The sequence below is a fragment of the Epinephelus lanceolatus genome, chromosome 23 (genome assembly GCF_041903045.1).
Source record: "Epinephelus lanceolatus isolate andai-2023 chromosome 23, ASM4190304v1, whole genome shotgun sequence".
NCBI lineage: Eukaryota > Metazoa > Chordata > Actinopteri > Perciformes > Serranidae > Epinephelus > Epinephelus lanceolatus.
In genome coordinates, this window is record NC_135756.1 from 36,958,570 (window position 1) to 36,967,829 (window position 9,260).

At 42.4% G+C, this 9,260-nt stretch overlaps 1 long non-coding RNA gene across 2 annotated transcripts in view; it reads right to left on the reverse strand.

The window, feature by feature from the left end:
• Positions 1-8,358, reverse strand: part of LOC144461798 (uncharacterized) — a 48,603-nt gene extending 40,245 nt beyond the window's left edge. For both annotated transcript variants that reach the window (XR_013490425.1, XR_013490424.1), the window contains exon 1: positions 8,220-8,358. This is a non-coding gene — a long non-coding RNA (uncharacterized LOC144461798). The remainder of the gene's footprint in view (positions 1-8,219) is intronic.
• Between the last annotated feature and the right edge of the window lie 902 nt (positions 8,359-9,260).

A 9,260-nucleotide genomic window follows, 5' to 3' on the forward strand; every position in this document is an offset into this window, starting at 1 on the left:
CCCTTTTCCTACTTTCCGAATAAGCCCACTCGGCATCGCCACCAGAAAATATTCAGGAAAGAAGAGAATCATTATTGATCTCTCGGCACCGCACGGTAGCCATGTTCCCAGCGTCAACAGTCTCATTCCTAGCGAGGACTATTCCCTTCATTATGCCTCCATTAACCACGCCATATCCCTCATCAAACTTGCTGGCAAAGGATCATGGCTCTCAAAAGCTGACATCATCAGCGCATTCAAGGTACTCCCCATTCACCCAGACTTCTGGCGGTTCTTTGGCGTTTGCTGACGAGGTAGCTATTACTTTGCAGTGCGACTTACTTTTGGTTGCAAAAGCAGTCCAAAGCTGTTCGACACCTTGTCCGAAGCCCTCTGCTGGATACTGTCCAACAACCACTGCATCCCATTCCTCGTCCATCTTCTGGATGATCTTCTCCTCATCACCCCTCCCTCTTCACCACCCGCATCAGGTCTGGCCACTTTATCCTCAGTGTTTTCTGACCTTGGCGTTCCTCTGTCAAAAGAAAAAACTGAGGGCCCGTCCACCTCCCTTGAGTTTCTAGGAATCACACTCGATACAAACCTGTTTTAAGCATCTCTTCCCGCCGAGAAGCTCAATCGTATATGCCTCATCATCTCAAACTTTCTCCAGGCCCCTTCTTGCACTAAGCGTCAACTGGTTGCGCATTCATCTCCCACTTGTTGTCCATCGCTTCTTCCATCCCATCGCTTCTCTCCACCATCTCCCTGAACCATTCTTGCCGTGCTGAGCTTCGTTTGTGGCTCCACCTTCTCACAAACTGGAATGGTGTCTCCTTCTTTTACGAAGACCACCTGACCAACTCCCTCGACATCCAGCTGTACACCGATGCAGCTCCTTCTGCCGGTTTTGGGGGTTTCTACAATGGGAGATGGTTCGCCACAGAGTGGCCCCCAGAACTCGCAAACCAATGCCAAGTAGCTTCTTCTGCACTCTTCGAAATCTACCCCATAGTAGTCGCAGCAATTCTCTGGGGACACGAATGGTCCCGCAAATCAATCCTTATATACTCTGATAACCTTGCAGTAGTCAACATCATTAACAAAGGTCGCTCTAACTCTCCTTCCATCATGCCATTCATGCGTCGTCTCACCTGGCACTCCGTCACCCACCAATACATACAGTCAGGTCCATAATTATTTGGACAATGATACAGTTGTCATCATTTTGGCTCTGTACACCACCACAATGGGTTTTAAATGAAACAATGAATACGTGCTTAAAGTGCAGACTCTCAGCTTTCATTTAAGGCTTTTTTCAAAAATGTAGTATGAACCGTGTAGGAATGACAACCATTTCTTCACACAGTCTCCCGACTTTAAGGGCTCATAAGTATTTGGACAAACTAACATAATCATCAATTAAACAGTCAGTTTTAATACTTGGTTGCAAATCCTTTACAGTCAATGACTGCCTGAAGTGTTGGACACATAGGCATCACCAGATGCTGGGCTTCTTCCCTGGTGATGCTCTGCCAGCCCTTTACTGCAGCCATCTGCACTTCCTGTTTGTGTTTTGGGTGTTTTGCCCTCAGTTTTGGCTTCAGCAAGAGAAACACATGCTCAGTTGGATTCAGGTCAGATGATATGACTTGACCATTGCAGAACATTCCACTTCTTTGCCTTAAAAATGTCTTTGGTTGCTTTTGCAGTATGCTTCAGGTCAATGTCCATCTGCACTGTGAAGCATCGTCCAATGAGTTTTGAAGCATTTGGTTGAATCTGAGCAGATAATGTAGCCCCAAACACTTCAGCTTTCACCCTGCTGCTCTTGTAAGCAGTCACATCATCAATAAATACAAGAGAACCAGTTCCACTGGCAGCCATACATGGCCATGACATAACAGTACCTCCACCATGCTTCACTGATGAGGTGGTGTGCTTTGGATCATGAGCAGTTCCTTCCCTTCTTCCTTCTCTTGTCTTCCCATCATTCTGGTAGTTGATCTTTGTTTTATCTGTCCATAGTATGCTGTTACACAACTGTACAGGCTTTTTAGATGGTTTTTGACAAACTCTAATCTGGCCTTCCATTTTTAAGGCTAACCAATGGTTTACATCTTGTGATAAACCCTCTGTATTTATTCTAGTGAAGTCTTGTCTTGCTTACAAGAGCAGCAGGATGAAAGCTGAAGTGTTTGGGGCACCATTATCTGCTCAGATTCAACTAAACGCTTCAAAACTCATTGGACGATGCTTCACAGTGCAGATGGACATTGACCTGAAGCATATTGCAAAAGCAACCAAAGACATTTTTAAGGCAAAGAAGTGGAATGTTCTGCAATGGCCAAGTCATATCATCTGACCGGAATCCAATTGAGCATGCGTTTCTCTTGCTGAAGCCAAAACTGAGGGCAAAACACCCAAAACACAAGCAGGAAGTGCAGACGGCTGCAGTAAAGGGCTGGCAGAGCATCACCAGGGAAGAAGCCCAGCATCTGGTGATGCCTATGTGTCCAACACTTCAGGCAGTCATTGACTGTAAAGGATTTGCAACCAAGTATTAAAACTGACTGTTTAATTGATGATTAGGTTAATTTGTCCAAATACTTATGAGCCCTTAAAGTCGGGGGACTGTGTGAAGAAATGGTTGTAATTCCTACACGGTTCATACTACATTTTTGAAAAAAGCCTTAAATGAAAGCTGAGAGTCTGCACTTTAAGCACGTATTCATTGTTTCATTTAAAACCCATTGTGGTGGTGTACAGAGCCAAAATGATGACAACTGTATCATTGTCCAAATAATTATGGACCTGACTGTACTTCGCGCAGCCCATGTTCCCGGTAAAACTAACGCCATCGCTGACTCTCTCTCTCAGTTTCTGTTTCAGAAATTCAGAAGCTTAGCTCCACACGCCGACACTCTCCCGACTCCAGTTCCTCCATATTCTGCACTGACCTTCAATCTGTAAACTCATCCCTAGTACCCCTGATCATTGATTCTCAAATTCACATCATAAATAGTTTATCATCCTCAACCTTGTCATCATACTGGACCACTTGGAATCATTTCCACAACTTCCATGATAAACATAACATTTGTTTTCCATCATTCGATCTAACTACTGTGGTCTGCTTTATTAACCATGCTCATTCAGTTCTAAACATTAGAACTCACACAATCAAATCATACCTCAGTGGCATCAGCTTTTTCTCCAAACTACTCACCGGTTACCCTAGCCCAGCCTTCAGCCATCCTCAAGTAACATCTCTTTTCAAAGGCCTTCTCCGACAAGAACCAGCAAAAACCCCTCGTCGCCTTCCACTTACCACCGACCTGCTTCTCATCTGTATTAGTAATCTTCGCTCCGGTTACAATACTCCCCACGTCGCTCTTATCCTCGAGACAATATTCACACTAGCATTCTTTGGCTTCCTTAGATGTTCAGAATTCACTGTGTCCTCATCAAACTTCATTCCTTCCCGCCATGCTTGCATCTCAGACTTATCTCAATACTCCAATGACATCATGGTATTCTACCTCAAGAAATCAAAAACTAATCAATCAGGTCATCCTACACCAATCTTCTATTTCAAAAATCTATCCCCTCTGGACCCGTTCCGTACTCTCTCAAACTATCTAAACTACAGGAAATCCAACAGCTCGTCGCTTTCCGACCCTCTCTTCCTCTCCGAATCTGGCCAAGTCGTCACCCGTTTCTGGTTCCACTATCACCTCCGCCAAATACTTATACAATCCAGCATATCTCCCACTCACTACTCAGGCCATTCATTCCGCATAGGCGCTGCCACTTCAGCTTCCCGCAATGGCATACCAGAACACCTAATCCAAATCATGGACCTTAGACCTTAGCGATCTCAGAGCCGCACAAGAACTACTTCATTAAATGGAGTTTTTGGGGGTTCGTCAATGCCCGGGCGCCACTACGGACCTCCAGATCTCCCCACACCACACTCAATAATCCATCCATCCATCCATCCATCCATCCATCCATTCATCCATCCAATTCATTATTGTCCAATAAATCTTCTAAAACGTATCTGATTGGTTGCATGTTCCTTGCTCGTGAATCGAAGCTTGTTAAAGCACAGTTTCAGGAGCAAGAACACACACCAATCACAGCCTCCTAGCCTACTATATAAGCGGAGCTAACCCTTTCCTCAGTCTCTCGCTCCTGCATTCGCAACCCTCCCTCCCACCCTCTTTCACCTTGTCTCCCTGTCTCCTCTCCTCTAGGACACTAGGGGTTCATCGATGCCCGGGCGCCACTACGGACCTCCAAATCTCCCCACACCGCACTCAATAATCCATCCATCCATCCAATTCATTATTGTCCAATAAATCTTCTAAAACGTATCTGATTGGTTGCGTGTTCCTTGCTTGTGAAACACACAATGGCTCGTTGTGTGTGTTATTTAAGCAATATCACACGAGAGGGAGTGATGTTGTACTGTGATATCGTCACGGCTGTGATTCGGTCGTAGGCACGAGGCCGCAGGCCGAGCTCGAGTGTGATATTGCTTTTATACAACAGTTCAACAGTTAAATAAGCAAGGCTGATTAAGAAATGTTGAAAAATGAGGACAAAATAGATCATTTAAGCATTTTATTTGTCTTCCGCCAACAAAAATAGTTCCCTCAGGACTCCGCTGTCACCGTTGCTATGTAACGCAGACATGGTGCGCCAGGCACTTACTCTTTATACACATTTATCCCGCCTGATCTCACAGAAATACGTGAAATGACCACAACCTCTTAACACCCCATTCCGTGGTGGCAGCATGTAATGGGTTGAAATTACGTGCTGCCACCACGAAAACAATGCCAATGTAAAGTCAATTAGGATCCTCTCCCGTGGTGGACACACGGATTCCCTGATTCAATCACGTCACGTCAACCTCGTTTTCCTCAATGATATCTTTAATATTCCTGTACACACACACAAAAACGTGGAAGTGTCCTTGATAACTCAACAATATGACAGGTTAATGTCAAGGCCATAAAATAAAATAAATGTATTTTGCCAGCTTTTGATAGCGTAGGGCTTTAAGAGCATTGTGCTGATGGGGCGGATAGGGGGCGTTCCACTACTGTTTTGTAGCTGCTGTCTGCTGTCTGTGGGCTTCATTCCATTTCAGATTGACATCCGTCTGCCGTAACTGAATCCAAACGCCACTAATAAATAAATAAATAAGAAGATAAAAATAAGGCTGAGCACAGAAGAACCAGAGAGGAAACACCATCACATGGAGCCGTCTGCCCCTGGTAACCCGGCCACCCTCCACTCCACCAGGGGAGAGTGGACCCCAAGCCAGTGCCACAGAACCAGCGGCTGCCCCGCTGGTTATACCTCAGACCGTGGCAGCTGTCACACAAACCGCTGCTGAAAATTATACATTTTGATACAGGTAGGCTATATACATATTGCAAAACTCTGTAAAAGTACACCAAAGCATATTTTCGTTTCCAAATATTTATTTGAAAACGAAACCATTCATACGGTCAATATATAACATTTTGTTAGTAATAAAAAACAAATGTAATCTCAATGTGACCACGCCAGCTGGCGGGACTGTGGCTGAACCACTTCCAATGTTCATTCATTCATTCATTCATTCATTCATTCAATCGCGTGTTCAATGTCTGTGTGTGTGTGTGTGTGTGTGTGTGTGTGTCAGAGAGGTGTATCAATAAAAAAAAAGTAATTATTTCGGTGTTTATTTCTTTTATTCTTCCGTTTTTTTTTTTATTAAAATGCGTAATATAGCCAACAATATTATAGACCAAATGTTAATCTAATTATTATTGTAGAATGTATTTAGCAAATCACCACTCTCAACTGGAGACAGCAGCAAAAAAAAAAAAAAAAAAGGCATTATAAAAAGCCGACAAATAGTGTTAATTAATTGACGTGAGACATTGAAGAGGTTGTCTCCTATAGTCTGTAATTCTTTATTTTTTTTATCATAACTTCTCGGAAATTACTCAAAAGTAGAACATGCTAAAAGTAAATACAATAATAGGCTAAATAGTATCTAAGCAATAATGAAGTGTCTAAACAATAATGAATATTATCTAAGTTATCTATTAGGCTACCATTCCACTCTGTAAATAGATTTTAAAATTTCAATATGATTTTAATATTATTTTTGCTTATTTCATTATTGTTATTATTGGTTTTACTTTTTAGTAGTATTGTATTGTCTGAGGATGACTCATTTTAGTAACTATCTACAGTAAAAAAGAAAAAAACAAGCAAAGAAACAAACAAAACTCATTTTATACACTGGGCCTTCAAAGTGCTTTCTGAAACTACACCTGGCATGGCTTGTGTCCAAAAAATTAAAAAAATCTAAACTTTGTCGTAGAGCTAAACCAAATACATCATTGTAAAGGTCTCAACCTGGAGAGTGACATATGTCAGTATGAAGATTCTACATGGCTCCTGCTTTCAGCCATTGACCTTTGAACCTTGACCTCAGTGCATGTTTGAGGGCTTATAACTCAGCAACTAAAGGGGGTACAGACATGGGACCAACTGTTATAGAGAGCTCTTGACCTCAGCTATCATGTGAGTGTAGTCAACAACTGAGGGTGCTGTCAGATATGGATAAAATATGGATAAAATTAATTTTCACCCATTTAGAAATTAGATATTTAAAATCTGATTTCACAAATGTGTTTACCATCCCCTTAAAGTCCACAGTGTACTCTCAATTCAGTATTTACAACTTCCAAATCTGGGAAAAACACTTAGATTTTTAAAAAACTACAATTCCCTGGGACCGCGCCATGCAGTTTGATACATATCAGCAACATAGTTGTAGTTCTTCTGATTTGCAAAGTAGGGTTCTAAATAGGGTTGTAAAAAGATATATCTACTGAATATATCTAATATCAAGTAAAGCCGAACGAGTTATTACACTCCACCTAGATGAACTATGGTAAGAAAAAGTAAGGATGTAGGCTAATTTTTGATATTTTAGCTAATACACTAGAAACGGCGTTTTTGGGACAGTAGGTTTTTTTGCGGCTTGTTGTAAAACAGGGTCGTAAAAAGATACATCTACTGAATATATCAAATGTCTAGTAAAGCTGAACTAGTAATGACACTGCACCTAGATGAAATATGTTAAGAAAAAGTAGGCATGATGGTTCATTTCAGATATTTTAGCAAGTTCTCTAGAAACGGCGTTTTTGGGATTGAATATTTGAATAGGCTATAACAAATATTTACAACAGCCGAACTATCACGTTAACATTTGATACAGAATCTTTGGACAATCCATTTTGCTTGCATTTTACTTGATGAAATATTTATTGTTGGATGGATTTAGCTTGACATGTTGCAAACAGGAAGATATTGGCACCTTACTCAAAAATATCTGAAATTACAATTAACTGTGGAACAAAACCGGCCACACACATGTGGTCCACAGATCTAATTTTACATCTGGGCCAAATACTACACTCAACAACTGGCCCACAGCTTGTTTGCCACCTTAAAGACGGTGCCACCTCTGCCACATATGGGCCATGTTTGGTCCATATGCCGCATGCCAGTGCTGACTGAATGCCACCTGTGCCAGCTTCCAGCCAAATGTGGGCCAAATGTCTCTGCTATATATTTCCCTGCACTACACCTTGAAAACGTCATAATGGGCGGAGGCAGGCCTGAAGTCAACAGGTCAGAGGCAGCGTTGCCAGGTGTATGATAATTATCGTATTTGTACGATAATTTGGCCCTCTGTATGATCAATAATCCCAAAAAAAGGCCAAATGTATGATAATTTGACAATTTCATGAATGTGTGGTTGTAATCAGTATGCCAGAGTTTTTTTGTGAGCCCTGAAGACATCTGTTCCCATGTGACATGTTTCCAGCCAATCGCACTTTGCTTAGCATGAGATAGGGGTGATGTTTGTCTCTGAACAATGAGCACGATTGGCTGAATGGTCAGCTGTACCCACCCCACGAGGCGCTAGGACCCGCCAGGAAGTCAAGCAAGAATGAGATTCAAAAGAAGAAGAAGAAGAGGAAAAACAGAAGCGAGGAAAATGGAAAAAAAAAAGAAAACCAAAAAGTAAACACTAGAGTGACTATATTTGTCTATAGCGCATCAGTAGGATTGTTATTTTGGTTATGACGGATGTACGATAATTTCCCTCAAAATACAATAATTTTGAGTCTCTGGTACGATAATCCTACATTTCCCACCTGGCAACGCTGGTCAGAGGTTTTCAGACATCATTTCACCCTGTTGACACCATGGACGAGGAGATGTTAATCATGGAGGTGCACCGAGATGTCTTCCTACTACTCCTCTGGTTTTGTGGTTCTGTTTATAGAAACTACATCTTGTTATATCGCGATTATGCGTGAATTCGCGAGATCTCGTGGGTCCTCGTGACTCCCGCTGTCCGGCGGAGCTGCACCGCTCCGCACAGGTGGTAGGCGGTGGGCCGAAGGTCGCTATCTGCTTTTGTTTTTGAAATGATCGATCCTCAGCGATAGAGTAGCTGCTTTTTTAACATTAACTTAATATATTTTTTCTGAACAAGTTTCCGTTTGTTGGCAGTCTCAATTCGATCATATTTTTATGAAAACTAAACTTATGTTTGATAAACTAAATCAGGCAAACGCTATGGCGTACTATACCGCAAACCAATCAACAACAAGTTCCAGCGTCACCTGACTTGAAGTGTGCCAATGATATTCGCCCAAATAGGAAGTAAACACGGCTCATAGGAGTTGACCGGAATTGACCGGAGTTAACCGTAAACAGTATGTAGTCTGTGTCTTTATGCTATCTAACCGACAGTATTCACCTGGACATTTTCTGCATATCTTCCGTGAGAAGCTGAAGACGTTTCTAACGTTAACTTAGTTGAAGTGTTTTGAACAGTTATTCACGTTGTGTATTAGCTCATTAGCCACCGATGTGTTGTTAGCATTCATCACTAGCAAAGTGAACGGACTTTTAGCCGCAGTGAGGCTGCAGTTCATAGTTTCCGATGAGGAGAACCTGAGGAATAAACGGACTGTGCTGTGAGTGTGCTGTGAGTATCCTGACTGCACTGCTCGGGCCCCGCTGTCATGGACGACATCGACGGGCCGTCTTCATCTTCGCCACTGACTGAAAGAATGACTGAAAGGCTGTTACACATCGTCTGGACACGTGTGACATCTTGATCCTCGCCTGCTGGTTCGAGAGACCATGGAGTTGACAGGAAATCAGACGCAAACTATCTAACTATC